This window comes from Spermophilus citellus, assembly GCF_964194105.1.
Source record: "Spermophilus citellus genome assembly, chromosome: 7".
NCBI lineage: Eukaryota > Metazoa > Chordata > Mammalia > Rodentia > Sciuridae > Spermophilus > Spermophilus citellus.
Window position 1 is genome coordinate 83,626,398 of NC_138188.1, and position 23,674 is coordinate 83,650,071.

General features: G+C 36.9%; 1 protein-coding gene across 1 annotated transcript in view; it reads right to left on the reverse strand.

Annotated features, from left to right (window-relative positions):
* The window catches only part of CPOX (coproporphyrinogen oxidase), a 75,666-nt gene extending 53,392 nt beyond the window's left edge, over positions 1 to 22,274 (reverse strand). The window contains exon 1 of the mRNA XM_081302613.1: positions 22,185 to 22,274. The gene's annotated coding sequence lies outside the window, so the exon portion shown is untranslated. The remainder of the gene's footprint in view (positions 1 to 22,184) is intronic.
* Between the last annotated feature and the right edge of the window lie 1,400 nt (positions 22,275 to 23,674).

Below are 23,674 nucleotides of genomic sequence, written 5' to 3' on the forward strand. Positions count from 1 at the left end.
AATAAAGAGAAACACCTCTCAGTATTTTCTTAGGAATAAATAAAACATGGTAACTCTTCAGCACAATGCCTGGAACATAACAATTCTTTCAAAGTCAGTTTCTTCTCTGGCATAAAACAAGTTCAAATTAATAAGAATTTTAAAGAGCTCAGAGTTTTTCTCTCTCTCTCTCTCTCTCTCTCTCTCAAAATATGCTATAATTTCTAGACCCTGATGTTACTTTATTTATTCATTTCCCCCTTTTCTTCATTCTGGAATAACTATGGTCAACTGTCATCAATTGGACGTTAATTTATTATATTCAGAATTAAAGTGGGAGAGGCAAGATAGCAGAGGACAGGCATCCTGCACTCACCCGCTTCTCCACAAGATGGAATCAAAACAACTGGAGATCAGCTATTCATAGAGGTGTTTGTGGAAAAATGCTGGATTTCAAATGTGAACAGAAAATCATAAGGGGAAATCAATACACAGAGACATAGGATAGTGAAACAGATGGTGCCCTAGGGCTGATCATGTGGTGGTGTGGCAGAGAGTGTGGGTATGGGTGAAAGGAAGAGAGGCCCAAGAACACAGAACAGGACTCAAGATGCAAAAGTACAGTCTGAGCAGAGAGGGGACTTAGGTCTGCAGGGCATACCAGCAACAGGGAAGTTCCTCCCCAGGTCAAATCACAGCATGTGCCACAGTGCAGTAATGGGGAGCCATCCTGAGAAAGTCTTGTCTGAGCCTTCTGCTCTGAGAGTCAAAGTTCCCTGCATTTATCTGTCTCTGAGAATCTACAACAAATAAGGATACACTGAACCAGTGGGCCTCCAACTTGAGAGCTACTTTGGCTCTGGGGGAGAGGTCTAAAAACCACTGACAACTCTATAAAGTGGGAAAACAGACTGTTTTACCTGAGGGAATGAAAGTCACTTTCTCTTAACCAGCAAACTGGTAAACCAGTTGCAAGAGGGGAACAAGTTGAGGGCAACTGTGAATGGGAGCTAAGTCTTGGAACACCAGAGTCATGGAGGATAAAGTGCACTTGGGACCCACACTGTGGGCACTTCAGTGCAGATATTTGTGATCCCATAGCACTTCCCTGCCCCTCCAGCAGGCATCACAAGAGGCACACAGAACCTGATACACTGCAGTGACCTGTGTCAGCTCTGTCCTAAGAATGCACAGAGCAAGGAACACTGGAGTAAATTTCTGCTGGGGGAAACTACACAGCACATATACTGGCAAGCAGGGCAGCTGATAGGTATCACAACTGGCCCCAGTCACAGACTACTCCCACTGGTCAACTGGGCAGCAACACAAAGGAAAGAAGAAAAGGGTGGAAAACCCCGTCTCTCTCCATGGGGCACATAGCCTAAGCGATCAAAGAAAGATCTGTTGAGAATAGTTTGCAAACATCCCCTCTTGCCCACACAATTTATCTGTTTTGGCAGAGAGAAAACTTTTTTTAAAAAATTAAGACATTTGGGGTTGTGCCTGTTTGGTGTGACCATGTGTGTATGTTTGTGTGTGTATACTTTTTCTTTCCTCTCTTCTTGTGTGTTTTTTTTCTTTTAACATTTAATTTTCAATTTTCTTCCATTTTTTCTTTTCTTTTCCCTTTTTAAAATTCTTTAATTGGATCTTCTTTCTCATTTTTCCTTTCTTTATTTTGATTTTTTTAATTTTTACTTATTAATTTTTTAGTTTAGTATATATTTTAATTCCTTGCTTTTCCATTGATACTGGTGTTATGGTTGTTGTTTATATCTGATTATTACAATATTTTCATAAAGTTTTTTATGTTGTGGTTGTTACTGATGTTTATTTTCTTATTTGTGCTGGTTACTGAGCACAGTACTATAAGCACATTGGTAGGTACTTTGCTGCTGAGCTACACACAGACCCACCAAAGAAAAATTACACCTCGATTAGGCCATAACCTAGTCCCAATTAAACCTTAAAGAATAGGGGCGATAAAATGCCCTAGCCAATGAACTGGCCTCAAGTAGACTTGACTAGGGGTACATGAAGTACCACTTCTGATCATTCATCTCCCTAAGAACAACAAAGAGAAAAAACACAATCGTGGACACCACATCTATAGGAAACCTCAGCATAGATTATTCTCATATTTTTACACACTTAATGTTGCTGACAGGACCAGAAGAGTGACCGAAGAGAGTGCACCTCATATTCTTTACTGTCTACAACAGATCTGCCTGAAATTCCAGAGGGTTCCACTCTTGAGAGACTTGCAGAGAAAGTGGGTCACTTAATCTCTGACACACCACTCTGTCAAAACCCACTAATTACAGCCAGATAAGCCCCAGAGAAACCATACTAAGGAATCCATCTGGAATTAAACTCAATAAGCCACACAATAAGCCAATTCTACATAGTAAGCCAATTTACGAGGGCATATAATTGTGAGAAGGCTGCTGCCTAAGAAGATCCTCACATAAAAGTAGAAGAAATTCCCAACCCAATAGATGTGTAAATCTCAATATAGACAAATAAGAAGCATGAAAAACAAGGCAACAGAAATTAACAACCTCTAGAACCTGATTCCAAAGATATAGAAGTAGAATAAAAGCCAAATAATTGACAATAATTTTAAAAGTGGTCAGTTAATTCAAAGAGATTATAACAAATAATCAGCTGAATGAGTTAAAGGATAAATGAGCAATTTAAGAAAGAAGTAGATATTCTGAAAAAGAACCAAACGGAGATCTTGGAAGTAAAAAGCTCAATAAGTCAAATAAAAACATTTCATGGAAACCCTCACTAGTAGACTGGATCAGGCAGAAGAAAGAAAATCAGGGTGTGAAGACAAGACTGATAAATTATCACATTCAGATAATAATAAAAAATAATTTAAAAAGCATATGACATATGTGGCACTGTTAAAAGACCAAACATATATAATTGTAATAGATGAGGAACTTGAGCTAAAGAAAACCTATTCAGTGATGTAACAGAGAACATTTCCTAAGTTGTGAAACTGTGATTATGCAGGTACATAGGCATTTAGAACTCCAAAGAAAAATGGCAAGAAAAGAACATCTCATGAATTAGACATGAAATGTCTCCCACAAGCTCATGTAAGAGACAATATAAAAAAAAATTAGAGGTGAAATGATTGGGATTAAACTCAATAAGCCACAAATAAGCCAATTTCTGAGAGCATATCATCCCTTAACCTAATGTATTAATCCTCTTTAATGGATTAATTGGATGGAAACTATAATCTGGTAAGCTGTGGCTAGAGGAGATAGGTCACTGGGGGCATGCTTTGGGGGTATATATTTTGTCCCTGGTGAGCCAAGCTTAGTCTCTCTCTGCTTTCTGATTGTCATGTCCTGATCTGCTTTCTTTCATTATACCCTACTTTGATGTTCTGCCTCATCTTGAGCACAGAGCAATGGAGTTGGCCCTTGATGGACTGAGACCTCTCAAACTGTGAGCACCAAATAAACGTTTCCTCCTCACGTCAGAACTGCTCTTGTCAGGTCTTTTGGTCATAGCACTGAAAAAGCTGACTAAAATGCTCTCCGTGTCACATTAACAAGAACCTCTCCAAGCCATCAAATCTCTAAGACGAGTAAATGAGAAAGAAACCTAGAGATCAGCCCAAACAATTAGAAGAACAACAAAAGTGACAGGAACTAGTAAGTAAAAGTAAGTAAGTAGATAAAAAATACAATGAAGTACAGCTAAAAAGAGAAATTAAAATGAAACATAAGAGAAATTAAAATGAAATATTTAGAAAATGGTTCATTCAAAAGAAGGAACAAAGGGCCCAAGACAGGTGGTAGAAACAGAAAAAAATAGCAAACTGACTTTCCTAATCATCTCAGATAGAAGGGAGTTGATTCTTTTTGTGAGCACTCCAATTCTTATTTTTTGTTATACCTTGCATGATAGTTATTTATTCATTATTTTTTTCTTTCTGTTAGGTCAATGTTCACTGAAGATGAAGACCATTGGAAGAAGAGATGAGAACTATACAAACCTTCAAGTTCACTAGAGATTCAGTTTTTGTCATCTGGATATAATCTTTGTTTACCTTTAAACCTTAGAAAATGAGCATACTCTTGGCTAAGAGTAGGTTTGGACAATTTTACAACTTCTTGTCACATTTCAAATTAACATATTGTTCCCTTGGCCAATTGTTCTAATCATTTCCACATAGTGCCAACTGATGGAGAGGTCACCACAAAGTACATCTAAAGAGATGACAAAGAAGTTTCATGTCAATAAGTGAAACTTCAATAATCCTCAGCATTGAAAGGTGCCACACTTGCCTTGATATCAACCAGGGGTACAGTGGGGAAGTCCCAATGCCCCTGGTGTGTGTGATGATCCCAATTTGGAGTTTAATGATATTAATGTTTATTTTAACCACAATTCCCTAGACTTTCCAGAAAAAAAAAACCTAATAGACATATTTTTAGTTACTAAATATATGCTCAAATTTGGGGTTCGGAGAACATGATCATCATATTTATGATAATACTAATATCAAAATTCCTAAAAACACCCTTATTCAAGCCTCTTCAATTATTATTGTTCCCATAATCATCTTGAAAATAATGAGATAATACAAAGGAACTTGTGATCCTCCTGACTCAGCTTCCCAAACCACTGGGATTACAGGTGTGTGTCACCACACACACCTGTAATTAAGGTAGCCCAGATGCTACTTTAATCTTAAGGTTTGGTGAGTAGTGAAGATCCATTTTCTATGGCTGCTTCAGTCTGGCAAGGAATGATTACTCTGCCCAGTCAGGGGTCAAAAGTCTTATCCTGACTGATCTAAGAGATAGACACTGATAGTTGTGGAGATGGGTTGGAATTCTTGTGTTGCCATCATTTTATCAGGGAGTTGTTTTACTCTGGAAGACACAAAGTTGATGATTCTGAAGTTCCCCATGGCTACCAGGATAGTCACAGGAGAAGACATGTCTCCAAAGAAGGTTCTGAGAAATTACCAGAAAGAAGTGGGGATTTGACCCAGGACGAACAGGGTTCTTTTGGTACCAGGGATTGAACCCACGGGCACTTAACCACTGAGCCACCTCCCCAGCCCTTGTTAATGTTTTATTTTGAAACAAGATCTCGCTAAGTTGCTTAGGGTCTCACTAAGTTGCTGAGGCTGGCGGTGAACTTGCATTCCTTCTGCCTCAGCCTCCCAAGCCACTGGGATTTACAGGTATACACCACCTTGCCCAGCTCCAGCAGGATTCTGAGCATACGTGATACACAGAAAACAATTTCAGCACTTGCCAGTCAAAGATAAATAGAGGTTTAGTTAAGAAAAAAGTAAATACATTTTAAGGGAGAATGGGGGCAATCTCACAAGAGATGACTTTGGAATAAAGCAAGGAACATACACACTCAAGAGAGAATGCTAGCCATATCCAGAGGGGGAGAGTCCACATTCAGATACTTTAATCAGTGTCTAGTCCCATTACACTTTTAAAAAGTCTATCATGGAAACAGTAACTCTGTTAATGTTTATCAGCTGATTTCTGGTCAAAGAAGTACCAAGGAGCTATTTGGAAAAAATTTCATTGGAATATTTAAAGCAAGTACTTTTCCATGAGGTTTAATTTTCTCTTGGGAGTTTGCTCAAGGGCATTTTCAAAAAATTTTAAGTCCTTAGCAACATGTAACTGAATATTAAAATCTGAAATCATCTGAATTTTGTACTTATATCCAAAATCATAGAAAGTATATATGCAAGTATGAAAAATAGATAAATGTCACCAACAGAAGAGAGATTATAGAAAACAACATCAATATTAGATTTTTTTTCTTTTAAACTATAGATCTCATACTTTTTGAACTCCTTTTTTACTTAGAGTCAATAATACAGTTTGAAAATCTTTTTTATGTATATATAAGTTTAATTGAGATATAATTCACATGCTATACCATTCATTTAAAATATAAAAAGTTACATGATTCTTATTATTTTCACAATTGTGCAACTATCATTACTATTAATTTAGAACATTTTTATTATCCTCAATTACAATTGCTCTTCACATCTTTCAATCCCCTCACATATCAGCAACCACCATTCTATTTTCTGTAGATTTGATCATGCTACACATTTAATATAAGTGGAATTACATAAGTGATCTTTTCTAATGGGCTTCTTTCAATTAGCAAAATATTCTGAAGGTTCACTCAGTTATACCATGTATTTGTATTACATTCTTTTTTTATTTCTGAATAATATTCCATTGTATGGATATACCACATTTTTAATTCATTCCTTACTTGTTAGATATTGCATAGTTCACATTTTTCATTATTATGACTAATGCTATTATGAATGTTCATGTTTAATTTTCATTTCTCTTGGGTGCATATATTAAGATAGAATTGCTAATTATATGGTAACTCTATATTTAATCTTTGAGGAACTACTAGCACATTTTCCAAAGAGCTACACCACTCTACATTTATATCAGAAGAGTCTGAGCATGCCAATGTTTCCACAACTTGACAACACTCATTACTATCTTTTTTATTATGGGCATCTTAGTGAGTGCAAACTGATGTCTCGTGTACAGAACTTAGTTTTTCATTGTTTCCTAGTTTCATACTTATTCCATTTCCAATAAACCTACTCCAGAGATGAAGAGGAAATTAAGCTGATTTTTAACAGCATTTTCTATAAGGAGGTCAAAAGTTGGGTTGCAAGGGTACAAAAGTATGAAGAAGTGACTATGGCAAATATCTTAATGCTGTGGGGTCTATAAAGAGCTAATATGAAATCTTACATACTTTTATGTCAATTAATTTGAACATGTATATGAAATTGAATAATAAAATAATAAAAGAATAAAAATAATAAAAATAATAAAAGAATACAACATGAATGAATTTTCAAAAAATAAGTATTGTAAAGATATCAACTTCCAGATTTGATCTATGGAGCCAATGCAATCCCAATTAAAACCTTACAAATTTATTTTTGTTGTTGTTAATGAAATAGACAAGAAGCTTACATACTTTATATTTGGGCAAGGATACAGATCACTGTTTAAAGAAAACAGGAGAATTTGCTCTACTGAGCATTAAGACTTATTACAAAGCTACACAATGTAAAAATACCACAAAACATAGACATACAGATTACTGAAACAGACAAGAAAATGCAGAGATAGACGCTGCAGAGGTGTCACACAATTATGACATGAGTGGAGCTGCAGAGCAATGAGTAAAACATGATCTTTTCAGTAAGCAATGATGGTCAACCTATCAGTTTTCTGAAAAGGGGGTCCTATATTTAATAGCCAATCTTTATTAACTGCTTTGATGTGAAAGTTTGTTTCTAAGCATTTGCCTGTGTAACTGTTGTTAACAAATAACCACAAAATCAATGGCTTAAAATAACACAAATTCGTTGCCTTAAAGTTAGGTCAGAAGGACAATACAGGTCTCATGGGGCTGAAATTAAAGCATTAGGAGAGCTGTATTCCTTTCTGGAGATTTTTGGACAGAATGCATTTGGTTGCCATTTCCAACTTCTTGAGGCCATGCCCATTTCCACCAGTGTTCCACGTTTGCTCATGACCCCACTCTGCATCTGCAAAGCCAGAACTTATTGCATCTCTCTATTACTGTCTAGTCATGTCTCTCTCTTAAGGCAGCATGGAATGGTCCTCAAATTTGAGGACAGATTTGATTAAATTAGATCCACTCAGATAATCTAACATCCTCATCTTGAGGTCTCATCTCCATGCCATGGAAGGTAGCATGCTCATGGTAGGATATACACATCTTTGAGGGGCAATCATTCTGCCCACCATCAACAATTATAGATTCTTAGGCAAAAAATAAAGAACAGTTTCTACCTCTCACTGTACACAAAAATCAATTCTAGATAGATCGTGACTCTAAATGTGGGAATAAAAATAGAGGTTTTGTTTTGTTTTGTTTTGGTATCAGGGATTGAACCCAGGGGTGCTTAACCACTGAGCTGCGTCCCCGGCCCTTTTTATTTTTTATTTTGAGACAGGATCTCACTAAGTTGCTTAGAGTGTTGCTAAATTACTGAGGCTGTCCTTGAACTAGAGATCCTTCTGCCTCAGGCTCCCACACTGCTAGAATAAAGTAAAATTTTAAAAGAAATATAAAAGAATGTCTTCACAATATTTGCAAAGTAAAATTCTTCATACCCAGAACACAGAATAATTAAACATTGAGAAATGTTATAAAATATTTCAGATTTTTTTAAATCTAGTAGCTCTAGATTAAAACTTGGAACTTCTTTTCATCAAAGAATCCTATTAAAAAGTGGAATGCAAGCCACAGAGGGACAATAGGTATAAAGAGCTTATATCATATAATGAAGAACTATGTACAAGTCCAGGTTGCCCTAAAAGCAAAACTCGAGAAAAGGTAGTAGCTATAGGAGCCTCTGGGATTCCAGAACATGTTACCCTTCACAGTAAAACAAGTTAACAGCAACCAAAATAGGAAAAGGGGGTCCTATATTTAATAGCCAATCTTTATTAACTGCTTTGTATGTGAAAGTTTGTTTCTAAGCATTTGCCTGTGTATCAACTCAGTTAACACTTAAAGTGGGCCCCCAAAATAAGAATACTTGTGATCCTATGGAAGAGGAAGATGAGTTAAAAAATAATTAATATCCTAATTAGATATGGTTGATGAACACAGGGATTTCCATCTGTTTTCTTTACTGCTAATGTTCCCAGGGTCTAGAAAAGTGCCTTGAATTGTACAAATTGGCAAAGACAGGATTAAAACACAGACTGCCACTGCTGAAGCCTGTGTTCTTCACCATGGCACTACATATGGCTCACATCACTCAGTCATTTAAAATCCACTATTCAGGTCCAAACTACAAAAGTGAAGATAATAAAATGTATAAGAAAATAAAAACTAATCATAAAATTTCATCCACTAATCTAGATTTCCTAGAGGAAAGGGGAATGGGAGAAAACAAGAACAAAAATACTCCTTTTCCCCACTTGGTTTATTTAAGATCATATTTCTGTGTGACACCTTGTCAATGAAACTCACGTGTATCACCCTCCTCCCAACACCCAGACTTAATTCCTTTCTGACCTTCTCCCAACAGAAGGAAATGCTGGTGTTGGTTGTTAGTTCAGTAGCTCTGTTTCCAGCCACTGGATCAAATTAAGTTGAAATCAGAACCAAACATATATTCCTCCAAGAGGCAGACAGGTGGGGCTTTCCACACTAAATACTAGGCATGTTTTCTCCAGCAGTGCCAATGTTCCAAAAATTCAGAGATACTGACCAAGACATGGACTGTCCAGACTATGAATAATTATAGAAGTTCTTTGTTGCTGATATTGTTTGTTGCTGGTAGTTATGGTGATGATGATGCATGTGCGCACATGTGAGCATATTTGTTTGTGTGTGTGTGTGTGTGTGTGTGTGTGTGTGTAGACACTAAATGCACTTGTGAGAGCTCACAGTGTTCCTTTTCTTGGGAGATGGCTGAATTGCTTCGTGGTGGGCAAGGAAATTTTAAAAAAATATTTTTTATTGCAAACTGCATTTAAGTGGACCACTAAATTAACAGTTATCATTTGTCACTATATATAAGTCACTATAATGGTTGCTTTACATACAAGTATTTGAGACTTTTGACTATATCTCCAGGAAAACACTGCAGTCTAAATATGAATACACTCCTATAACTGGTTTATCTTATTTGCTATGAAACATATTTATGATTATATATCTATCTATCTAGTGTAATATAAAATTATATGCCTGCCACTTTACTAAGTCTATTTAAAGTGGATGGTTTATATTTTCCAAAGAATGCAATAATGATATATTCAGTGATCTTTAATTCAGTCACAAAACGGTATTCATTTTGAAAGCTCTAATTTTATATACTCTTATTAGAATTATATGTAATAAAGTTCCAACAAGTAGTTAACAATTTAGAAAAAATAGTTATATCTGAAATACTGAAATGAAAAAAATTCAAATTTCTAATACTGTATATAGAACTATTTGCAAGTTATCAAATTTTATATTTTATTATATATATGTATTTAGTATAGAAGGATCTACAAGTTTTTTGTTGTTGTTGTTGTTAGTTTTGCAGTTCTGGGAATCAAAACTAGGACCTCATGCATGGTAGGTGAACATTCTGCCTAAGCTATCTATCACCAGATCTAATTGTGGTTTTAATGTTTGTATCTTTATAGGTCTTTTCATGTTCTTCCATTAAATAAATCAAGGAAAGAAAATATTTCCTGGAATAGGGCAAATGACACATTACAAAGAACCTGGGCTTTTTGAGTCAAATTCAGATGAGTTCAAATACTGATAGTACCTCTAATTAGTTGGGTGATCGTGGGAAAGTGATTTGACCTCTCATGATTTTTTCACTTTCATTTAAAAAAGAATAATAACATCTGCCTTACAAGGTTATTGGGAAGGATTTTTATGTATTGATTTCTTCAATTTTAAGCATTTCTGAACTCTAGAACACAAATATTGAAATAAATAAAACTTTCCACCCAATTATGATATAGATTATCAATATCTTGAAAATGTGACGCCAGAAATGATACATAAACACAACAAAATATTAGACAAAAAGGTCCTCAAGTGCTTGTTCATCTCTATTACCATTTAGTATATATCACCTACTTCAGGGAAGCCCTAGCCAAGTGTATGTTGGGTGGCTGAACCTGACAATCTGAGTCATTGCATGGCTACAACAGGACTGGTATGTCCTAGGATATAGTTCTAAATAGTTGATTGAAAGCTGAATTCAGACATGAAGCTTCAGAAGAGCTCACCTCCAGCGTCCTCTGCCATGACAAAAGGGAACTCTGCTTAGATGTGAAGAGACCAAAGAAATTGCTGATGCCATCACCCATCAGCTGTCAAGAAACTGATCAAAAATGGAGTGAAATCAGCAAGCCTATGACCGTCTATTCCAGGGTGTGGGGCACAGGTGTGTGAAAGGGTACTACAGATGCATAAATGCCCAAGGAGGCAACCTGTTTACAGATGAGAATTCTGTTCTGGCTGTTTAGATGCTACTAATCTAAAACTAACCAACATGTGTTTCACAGCCTACACTTAAAGGTAAAAGGGGAATTTTTCAAAAACAGGCATTTCTCATTGATCACATCAGCAGGCTAAAGGCTGACACGGGCCACAAGAAGCTCCTGACTGACCAGGCTGAAGTCCACAAGTGAGAGATAAAGGAAGCACAGAGAGCCATGAAGAGTGGCCCAAGGTCTAGAAGGAAAAGATCATCAAGTTTTACATCAAAAAAATAAAGTACCCCTCTCTCGTCTGCACATAGTTGCCTAAGAAATTATATGAATCATTCGATTTAAAAACACCTCTTTTTGTTAGAGGGGAAAAAATAATTGCATTTGCTTTTCTGTCAACTTGCTGGGTTGGATGTTCAAATAATTTAAAATCTACATATTTTTCACATGAACTACTGCTTAATAAGATCTCCACCTTCCTGGTTATGGGCTAGTGATTTACTAAATTGAAATATAGGATTCTATATTCACTTGTAATTGCACTTAATCATATTAACTTCAGTTGATTTAGCCAGCTGTGTTCTGTTGATAACTGGTTCTGTCATTCATCATGCTAATTAGTCCCTCCAGATTTATGAAATTAGCAAATTTAATTAAAATGTAAAACTCTATTTATCCAAATCATTGTCTTGGAAAAGAGGATATGGTTGAGTACAATGCCTTTTAATCTGTTACCAGGAATTTTGCTGACTTGTTTTCAATCCAATAAATGACCTTCTTTGATTCTTAAATGATACACCAGATAAAACTAGAAAATATTTACACATTTCATTAAACAGCTAAAAATCACACATTCTTTTCATCAACACTTGGATCTATCTCCATGATAGATCATATGATAAGAAGTCTCAACAAATTAGAGAAAAAGAAATCATATCATGGATTTTCTCCAAACACCATGGAGTGAAATTAGAAATCAACAAGAGAAACTTTAGAGATGCATAAAAATTAAACAAGCTTTTGAATTTTCAATGGATCAATGATCACATTAAAATGAATGTTAAAATCTTTCTTGAAACAAATGAAAATGGAAATACAACATAACAAAAGTTTTTGGATACAATTTTTAAAAAGTCTTATAGGGAAAGTTCATAGCAGTAAGCACCTACTTGAACAAATAGAAAGATAAATAAATAATTTACTAACTTAAAGATACAACTCAAGGAACCAGAAAAGAAAGAGAAAATTAAACTCAAAGTGTGTAGGAGACAAATAACAAAACTTAGAGTAGGAATGAATGAACAAATAGAGAACAACAACAACAAAAAATGCAAAAGATCAATGAAACAAAGACAGGGTTGTTTGAAAAGAGAAGCAAAAAGAACAAACCTTTAGTCACACTCACCAATAAATTAAATAGATGAGCAGAATAAATAAAATCAGGCATGAGAAAGGAGACATTATACCTGACTACAGAAATCCAAAAGTATCATCAGGGACTATCATTAACATTTATATGCAAAAAATAAAATAAAATTTAAATTTAAATTTTAAAAAAATGTGTAAATTTCTGAACACATAAAATCTACTTCACTTAAACATGAAGACAAAGAAATGCTTCAATATCATGAGGCAGCCAGCGTTTCTCCGGGGTAATTCTTCCTGTATAGGAGGGGATAAACCACCTGAGAAAATCGAGTCTGAAATAACTAGTGAAGAAATAAAAAATAGAGTTAAAGAATGGGTTTTAAAAGCAGAATGCCTCATGGGATCTTCCAGTCCTGGTAGGAGCTGGAAGAGAACAACTAGAAAATGGCTCTGGTGGTTTTATTTAAGGGAGTACATCAAAAGCAGGGATAAGGTTTCAGGGTGGAGTCTTGCTTCATGGTGTCTTGCAGTCAACAGGTTGACTGGCATCTTTGCAGGCTACACCCATCACTGAGAGGCTGTGTGGCTGCAGCAGGTCACCCCATCTCCCGTGCTGTGTGGGACCTGGCAGAGCTGAATAGTATTCTCATGTATCTGGGTGATCTTACCAGCAGGATTGCTGCTGGAAGTTCCCAAATAACAGATTTTTCTATTCAACAGGCTTCCATGGCGATTTGGTCCACATATAGTCCATGGATGGCTCTCAGCACTTAAAGGATTTGATACAAGACACAGGTATTTTGGATAAGCCTTCAAAGTCACTGCTCTCTGCTTCCAGGCTGTCATGACCTAAGCAGCTTATCTCTACCCCTGCCCTTCCACCACAATGTTCTGCCTGCTTTGGGCCCAGAGGAAAGGAGCTGGCTGTCCATGAACTGAGACCACTGAAACTGACTAGAAAGAGAGAGAACATTCTACCCATGACTCCAGGGCAGTTAGATAATCACACATGTTTTTCTGCAAAGAGCTGAGGAAATCAAACTCTAATAAATGCCTGCTATAGAAGTTTGCAGACATTGGTAAAAAGGAAGAATAACTGGTGTGCTGAAGTTAAAAATATCTACTGTGGGTTTATACTTTAAGAAAGTGCAACAACAGAAATATTTATGGTAGCTTGACAGGAAGAATAAAAATATTAGTGATTTTTCTTATTGCAAAACAAAAAAAAAAAGACTTCAAAGTCACAAGCAACAAAACCAAAACCAACAATGAGATTATATTAAAGTAAAAAGCTCTGCAAGGCAAAGAAATGGTCACCAAATCGAAGAGACAATGGCAGATAAGAAGAAAAATTTACAAACTATTCATTTGACAAGGGATAACACCCAGATTATAAAAAGAAACTCAAAAATCTAAACAGCAAAAACAAAAATCAGATTTAAAAATGAGCATAGGGTTCTTATTAGATATTTTTATAAAGAAGATATACAAATGACCAACAAGTATAAAAAAGCAATTTCAACATCACTAACCTTCAGAGAAATGAAAATCAAAGCCAAAATGAGACAGTACCCCACTCCAGTTAGAATGGCGATAATCAAAAAGACATAAAACAGAGAGACAAATATCAAAAAAATGAACATGTTGATGAGAAATGGAAAAAGAGAAACTCCTATACACTGTTGGTGAAAATATGAATTAATTGAAAACATTTCGCAAAACATTATGGATGACCCTCCAAGAAGTAAAATGAGAACTACCATTTTATCTAGCTATCCCAGTATTGTGTGAAGCCAAAGGAAGTAAAAGCAGTCTATCAGAGTCATACTTCTGTTCCTATTAAAAATAGGATATTAGAGACATATTTCTATTCCTATAATTATTCTAGCACTATTCAATATAACCAAAATATGGAGTTTATCAAGGTATTCATCAATAGATGAATGGATATAGAAAATGTGGTACATTATGAAATATAAATCACCAATAAAAAATTCTGTAATTTGCTATAATATAACTAGATGACATGATGTTAAATAAATGAGGTAGTACAGAAGGACAAATCCACATGCTTTAATTCATATGTGGAAATAAAATAGTTGATTTTGTAGGAGTACACAATACTAATCACTAGAGACCGGGGAGTGTAGGAAGGAAGGAGATAGAAAAGGTCAGATAACTAGTACCAAAATACAGTTAGATAGAAAGGATAAGTTCTAGTGTTCTACAATATAGAGAAGTGAGTGTAGTTTATAACAATTAATCATATATTTTGTAAAGAATTAGAAGATAGGAGTTCAAAGCTTCCCAGGGTAAAGAAATGATTAATGTTTAAGGTGATAAAAATGCTGACTATAATGATTTGATCATTGCACATTATACACATATGTTGTATTATTGGACTATAACCCTGTTGCAGGGCCTGACTCTGGACCTACATGGAGGAATGCTTATCTTGCTCATTGTGCAGCAGGGAAGTCCTAACATAGAACGCCATGTTTTGGGACAAAATGCTGTCAGAACATTGGCAAGTGCAATTTCCTTGCTCTTTTGACAAGAAGTTATCCCCTGCAAGGTCGAGCTATGTGGCAATTCTTGAACTCTTGGTGTCCGGACTCCTGTAAGATGATATGTTGTGTATCATCTCTGGCCTATATCATATATCATGACTGTTATGTGTAAATTGGCACGTACTCACTATAAAAGCTATTTCTGCTGTGCAATAAAGTAGACACCGTTCTCTGAAACCATCTCTGGAGCAGTTTCCCCACACCCTCAAACTCCCCAGTCTATGCTGGAAGGGCAAGTCCCTCTGCAGAACTCATAAATAGATACAAGTTTCTGTGTCAATTCAAAATTTAAAAATAATACTTTTTTTACCATTCATAAAAATGTTTAAACATAACTAAAAAAAAAGTCTATATTTAAGCCCTAATACACATGAAAGTCTTTACTTTCTAATATTCATTTGTATTTTCATGTCCCCATTTCTGGATTCTTATACTTCTCTGCCACATCCCGTGTGGGCTATGACATTTGGGTTTCCCTTTCATAGAGTGGGCTGGCTAAGAAATATGGCAAAAAAATCACATGACACAGAAAATTGTTTTAAAGAGTGGGGCCAGAGGATGGATCTTTGACCTTAAGGGTCAAGCTCCCACAATGGAAAGAGAGCAAGAGCCCATAGTTTTTTTTTTTTTTTTTTTTTTTTTTTTTTTTAATATGGAGGAACTTCAAAGGCTTTCACAGAATGTTCTTAGCCAAGGTAGGAGGTGGGCTATCCAGTTCCCAGTGAATCACACCCAACTCTGGAGCTAAAAGATCAGTCTTCCTCATGCATTGCACATTCCATTAGGTGGGAGGAGCCACAAAATAGCCTGTGATGCCAAATCAAAATCTCCAAGGCCCAGTGAAGATGCTCAAATAGCTCAGGGGTGGCTCCCCGCACGCATTAATTTATCAACTTTACTCGTTTGTTCTTTAAATGTACAATCATTTACTAATTCACTCATAGTGAATGTACATTCATTGCCAACCTATGTTATCCTGCTCTTTGCCACCTGCAACACACTGGTGATACTAAGTCATGACACAGCAACCAACGTCTTCAAGGGGCAATGAACTAGTGGAGAGGACCTATGGAAAAGCAGGCAGTTAAAGGGTGTGGAAAGAATTACTATAACAAAGACTATAAAAGTCAGAAAATATGTTCTGATGGCGTGACGGCCCTGCTAGTCTGGAAGCAGAGGTCAGTCTGGGGAGAGTGGTAGCTGCTAGTGGAGGGATAAGTATGTCATGACACATGGATTTCTTCAGATACTGTTTCTGTCATCAGAATCACTGCTGACATTTCTACTTTTAAGGCTTACCATTCCATTCAGTTCTCTTAATAACTGTCTTCACTGATTAGCTCTTTCATTCATGAACATTTATTAAAAATTCACTCAATGCCCAGTACTGTGTTAAATGTGGTTCCCATTTGGAAGACATTTAACATGAAAATGTTTGCTTTCTCCCATAATTTTTAGGAATTTTTGAAATCTGCTTTCCTAAGAATCACAGGGTATCTTGCTCTTCCCATTGCTTCCACTTCTATGATCAAAAGCTTTGAACTGTTAGGATTCTGTTTACTTTCAAATTTTATAGGTCAATATAACTTACTGAATGACTTCTATGAGCAGGACAGCATATAAAATGCTCTGGGAGACACAAAGATGACTAAGATTTGATCATTTTCCTCATCAAGATTATAAAGGAGTAAGGAAAATGTGTGCACAAAGAAAATAATAATGAAAAAGTAATGCTGTACTAAGGAGATTTTATTTTGAAAGATAAGAATTTCTAGGTAAAATAAGGTGCAGAAGAGAGCCATTTGTTTCTTCCTCGTTAGAGAGGTGAGAGGGTAAAGTAACGCTGTAAAGACAGAAAGTTTGGATTAAGAACAATAAACAAAAAAAAATTATGAGGAGTCACATAACTTTTTGAAAAGTTTGTATTTCCAGCACATTCCAGAGGAGAGATTGTAAGAATTTTTAAAAAAAACCAGTCTGATCATATTCTATATTTCAAAGGCCAAGTCATCAGATTTCCACAATGTAATCATATTCTGGATCCTAGTACATTTTTAAATATATATATATTAGAACCAAAGTGTTTGCCATCAGCTTTCACTTTCTAATCGTGTATTTCTGTAATACTATGTTTTATAATGCGTATGCCTTACATTTATAATTACAAAAAGTAATACAAAACAAATTTGTATGTAGAGCTTCTATTATGGATTGGCATTGAGCTACTTTTCTAGATAGGGACCTGCTAGGTTCCTTTTTGAAAGTGATAAAATGTATGTGATTATCATAAAGTTCAAAATATATGGAAAATTTTAAAAAGGGAAAAACCACGAGTATGTCTATCATCCTACCACAACTGCTGTTGATGGTGATATGTTCCTTTCCACTTATTTTATACATATTGGTGAGGTAGTTTTTAAATAGGTAGAGAGAAATGTTTCCTAATATCTAATCACAAGAACAGAAATATTTTGTCTGCATTTATTCAGCCCTGCGTTTTGGTCCAGATGGAATGGTAGAATAATGGGGTGATTACATTTCCATGGATCCTATGGATCTTATGGATCATTCAGAAATAATCAAACTCTCCTAATATCTCCCAGTAAGTAAAATCTACATCTTCTAGACTCACTATCTTATAAATTGGTCATATTAACTAATTATCCAGATTTTATTGGCACTTACCCCTATTGCTTGTGTAGAAGTTTAATCTCCTGAAATGTACCCCAAATTTGGAGGAAGGGAATATTGGGTAATGTTTTAGAAGCAAATCCAGTTAGCCATCTGACCAGTTACTATCTGCTTTCCTCTTCACCTGCTCTGCTCTAATCTCCAGAGTTAGACACTACAGACTGCCCCAGCTCTGGCCTCACCAGGAGGCTGCCAGAGATCCTGAAGGAGCACAAGGCAGGGCAGGAGATGCTGAAGGACAGGAGATGCCCATTGTTACCTCCCTTACTAAAGGCTCCCCAGCAGTGCCACTTGGGTCCTACAGGATTTTTACTGAATTTGCTTTTTAGGAATGTACTTAAACCTTTCTATTCCAGGTGTGTCCACTAATGAGCAGCATTTGGAAGCATTTTAGAAAGGCAGCAGGCCAGGACCCACCAGATTCTGCAGTTTAACAAAAGCCCCAGGTGATTTATATGCAAACTATGGTTTCAGAAGAAATTCCTTGAAGCCCCCCTCTCTTCCTGAGACTATGACATAAATACACTTGGGGATAAGGGCAGCTTTGGGTCAGGAAATAAAAGTGACACACAGGCTATTTTTATGATCACAGGATCATCCCTTCCCTAGGATGGCCTCATCTTTGTGGCTGAGTCAAACTTGAAATTCTTGGCACCTCCCTTAGGATGCACTCTCCCTCAGGAGGTGCCCTCCTCACCACCTCACCTTTTTGGAGATGGCCATTCCTTTATCAGTTCAAGCAGACATGGTTTAGTTCACACTAGAAATCCACCAGACTTGGGGAAAATCTTGTGCTTTACTCATAGGTAAAATATGCTTTTATTTAATCAGCACGGATTCAGCACTTTTTACCTACAAAGCACCCCATTACTAGCTATGGGAATCTGTGCCCCTGCTTGCCCCCCCACCCCCCGAAGGATGGTGGGGTTGGGGGTTGGTGGAACAATCCCTGCTCTCAAGGCAAGCAAATGAAGAAGACATGTTTTGGGACACATTTGGGAGATAGTTAAAGAAGAAGCCAAACGGTTCCAAGTGCGGCAGTCTTACCATAATTTAGACAAACCATTAACTCATCTCGTTTCTATAGCTTGCCTGTGCCTGTTCTTCAGGTGGAACACCTTTCTTCCCTTTCCATTTCTCTATATTCTTGTCAGCCTTGCAAGGCCAAATTAAAATGCCAGTTTCTCGATGAAATTTGCTGTCATCCCCTCAGTTAATGATTTTGATTCTTCAGAATGGCATCTTATCTTTAGAGCAATGTGTATAGAGCACTTATGAAGGAAAAGGGTGGTACCTTATAATTAAGCCAGTCTTCTTAGTTTTACCACTGGATTTGCCATGCTATGCCATGATAGTTTTTGAGAAAGGAAAAAAAATTAAATCTACTGAAATCATTCTATTAAGATTTCACTACTCAGTTTAGCATGTTTCTCAAGTCTTACGGAGAAGATGAGAAAGACCTCTGAATACTGACTGGGTTACAAAGGTTTAAGTTACTCCCCTCCCCCATCAACTGTATTTGTAACTTTTCCCTAGTCAGTTTGGTTCTTTCATCCAAAAACAATGTCCCCATTTTGGTAGATTAGTAGCTGTTAATCTCAGCTGAATGGAATTTCATCTTGTTGTTAGAAGGGGGCCGGCTACATCCCTGTCAGTATTTAAGAAGTCCTCTCCCTTAGCTGGTAACGCAATTTATGGCTGAGCAGGAAGAAGAGGAGGAGAACGAGGGACCGATCTCTGAAGAATGCATAGCTCCTATCAACCAACTAGCAGCTCGCCAGCTCCATATGGGTGATGCATATTTATTCATGGTTAGTATGGGCTCTTGATAAACTGTGAATGTTTTAATTCTGATCTGGTGATCCTTTATTTGCTCTCTTTAGTAGTGCTTATGGCCAAGTTTATACAAGATAAAACAGCAACTCAGTGGCTAGGATACTGATGCTCTGTGGCCCAATGATGTAGACATTGTGATTGCAAATCATGGACTATGATTAGGAAAACTGTAGCTCATCCTATGAGCAGGGTGAACAACTTTATACCTATGTGCAATTTTATAATGTAAAATGTAACGAAATAGATTGGCTTTAGAATTTCACTTTATGTAGGACTTCTTGTCATGGGTGTACACAATTAATGGATAAACATACTAGCATATATAACCTGACCTTAAAAAAGCCATAACATCCAAAGACCAGACACAAGTATATTGGAATCTGCATGGATTCTCTGAGATGGCTCTGGCTGTCTCCCTGAACCCAGGCTTTCTGTAAGTCAAAGGACAAAAATAGCTCTCAAGAAGGACTAACAGAAGTCTCTTTCTAGACAACTATTGAAACAACAAAGTGAGTTTGTGTGATTCCTATTTTAAAGATCAGCTTCTCACACCCCGTCTCTGCCCATTGTCACCTCTATCCCAGGCCTCCTGTTACAAAGAAGAGACGGAAATGCCTTGTTTTGTCATATTCTTTGAGGATCAGGCTGAGGTGAAGAGGTTCCAAGCAAAGCGGTTCATAAGGTATCTAAGAAAACGTCAGGGTACTATCTGCCTTCCAAAAATTGAGGTGAATATAATTTTCTATAATCTAAATTGGACCTCTGCCAAATCTAGAAAAAAAACTAATTGCTACTTATTAGATTGCTCATGTTCTTCCATGAGCTCCTTAGCAACTGACCTGAGGGCAAGCATGTGCCTACATCTTTTTCAGTAAATTTTAGCCACTAAATGCTTATTTGGCTTTTCTCAATGATTTACACAAAGTGTGCTCCCTGGATCTGCAGAACCAGTAATACCTGGAAATTCTTAGAAGTGAAAATTCATGAGCTCCACCTCAGGGCTAAGGAATAGATTCCCCAAGAAGCTATCTTAACAGCTCCCCAGGTGATCCTAATGCTTGCTATAGTTGGAGGAACACTAGTCTTGTGACTTCTTCCTAGAACATGTTAGCAATATATTATGTCAGTAATGTCATTCAAGTATGGCTGTCTCTGAGACTTTTTTGTTTTGTTGGAGCAGACACTCCAAATAATCCTCTATTGGGTATTCCATTCTTATCCAAGGGTTTGTTTTCTTTAAACTGGACTTTTAAAAGAAAAGCAAATGCCTGCTAATAACAGAATTGAACTCACCACAGAATTCCAAAGTTAAGGGATTAATGGCATACTGCTGTTTGCCCTTGGTATCCTTGCTTTGTAGGAAGGAAAAGGAATCACCTGGAAATCTTTTGAAAACACTGCTTTCAGCACTGGCATCAGTATCTGTTAAGTCTGTGTGTCAGCAATTGAGCCACGTATCTGTATTATCTGTATTTAAGATTCTCGGCTGATTTCCTTGTGCTACAAAGTTTGGAAATCATTGGACTGTGAAAATCTCATCACCTTTGCAGGAAGTAGAATATAACATTGTTTTTCTCCAACAGAAGCCTGAAATTGGTAACTGGGGAAATGCCATAGAAGCCCTAACATCTGCTCTGCAGATGGAAAACGTAATAACCAAGAACTTGGAAGACCTGAACACCTTAGCCACTAATGCTAATGACGCTGGTGTAAGTGGTTAACTCTACTAACAAACACCTTTTATTTTCTACCCATTTTGTATTTTTATTTGCTTCTGGGAAGTGGGCCCAGGACAGTGGGTCACCCAGTGTAGATGTGCTTCTAAGAAAGTATGGGAATGATTTCAAGGGGTACATTGGGTATGGGGGGTTATGGATCCTTTCCTTACCAGAGAGGAAAGTCTCAGCAGGAATGTTTCCTCTGGGTGATTCAACAGAATTGAGATTCTGTTGCTGGATTATAAGTCTCCTTGAGCAGAAATACCGAAGCTTATTGAGCACCAGAATCTCTTAGAGATTACTACAACTAAGTGCTGGGTATACCCTCAGAGATTTTGATTTACTTCACCTTTGTATGGGTCTATGATTTGCATTTTTAACAAGTTCCTAGTAATGATGCTGCTGGCTGGGCCCACAGGTTAAGACTGATTGTTCATGATTGTGACAGCAGATGTCAATGGCTGTCTGTTGTGCTACAGACTTCTGTGAAATTCTGGTTATTGGTGAACACTTTACCTTAATGGCAACTTCTCTTCACCAACTCCCTACCATCTCAGAAGGTCAAAGTGATGAAAATATTCCCAGCCCTAGTGAGACACTGGGCTCCCCCAAGGAGTTCTGAAGGACTCTGAATGCCTGGGCCTTCTGCTAGACCATTTCTAAGTCTTTGAAAGTGGGTTCTGGGCAGCTACTCAGTCTGCAAATGATTCAAAGAAACGGGTTTGGAAACCATTGCAGTCAGTTTGTTCTTCATATAAGCTGTACTTTGGTATACCCTAACACTCACTGAAAGCTAATGCTTATATGCACCTGTACGTTTTTTAATAGATCCTTTGATCTCTGCTCTGGGAATTTCAACATGCATATGAACCAGATAGTTCCTTTTTGAAATGAAGATGTTGGTTTAGGAGGTCTGGGGTAGACCATAAGATTTTGTATTTCTGACATGCTTTCTGGACTGCTGGGTTTTGACCTACCATTTGTGGTAGTTCTCCTTGCAGACATGGTCCTCAATGTGGGCTCTTCCTGTTTTATTTCTGTAGCTCTTACAGTTCCTGAAGGATTTCCTAATTAAACAGAAAAGGAATACAGATTACCTGGAACGCCAAATTTCTTATGAGCATCAATCAGAAGAAATGAGGAGGCAGGAAATGTCTGAAATGACTTCAAAAGGTTAAAAGACTTCCGAGAGCAGCACAGCAAGTCTTCCCATTGTAGAGTCTCAAACATCTATTTTATAGTCTTGATCACTTCCACTTGCCTGAAGATGGCGTTCCTTTCCATTTTCTAATTCTCAATGCTGTGTATGAAAATAAACCTGTCTTGCATTATAAGGTGTAAAAGAGCTTACTACAGAAAATTAGTTCCACCAATTTGTCTTGGTGAGAATTTCTTCAGGAACATTTGAGTGCATTAGACTTTAAAAACAAACAAAAACCCTCCTATTCTCCTCAATGGCTTCCAAACACTCAGATGAAAGCCAGATCTTGACTTATTTTGTACTGGCTGAATTTACCAATCCCGAAAAACCAAAGGCTGAATGTTTTCTTTAATATGCGGATGCTAAATCACAATAAGGCCACCGTGGGAGAGGGGGGTGTACAGAAGAATAGCATTACCTTAGATTAGATAGAGGGAAGGGAAGGAAGGGGAGAGGATGTGAGAATAGGAAAGATAGCAGAATGAAACAGTCATTACTTTATGTACATATGTGACCACATGACCAATGATTCTACAACATGTACACTCAGAAAAATGAGAAATTATATTTCATCTGATATATCAAAGTTCATAAATACATTCTACTCTCATGTATAGCTAATTCAAACAAATGAAAGTAAAAGGAAAAAAAATTAAATCCCAATAATGTCCTTCCTCCTTGGAACGTATTTTAAGCTCAAAATAGCGGGTTTCTTCAAATTAAATGCAAGGTAAAGTTTGAAATCAAGAGTTCTTGGTATAGAAAGGATGAACCTCACTGGAAAGGAGGTACAATGGATGGGCAGCTGCAACCCAGCTCCATTTTCATAGCCCAAGGTAGATGTAGGCAACATCATTGTACACAGGCTATTAACATACTGCAGCTGAGGGTATGTTTCCCACCCTCTACTGTGAGCTAACTAGGAGCTACTTGGGTAATTACTTTCAGGAGCAAAAGATGAGTAGGCAAGCTTGGGTTAGACCTCTCAGGGCCTCATGTGACTAGTACCACCTGGGAAGGAATGGATGCTCTAGAACATTGTGTCCTGCCTCCAAAACATACTGTTCTTATGGCCATGAGTGAGGTTTTTACCTCTTTATTGCATCAGTGTAACAATCCATAAATGATATTAATGGTACTTCATAAAGAAGATTAAGTAAATATAATATCTAGAACAGCCCCTGCCCATATTATACACTGTTAGTTTATGTAATAGTGATGCCTCTTCAACTTGAAACAAACACTTCCAGTAAGAAAACAGGTGTC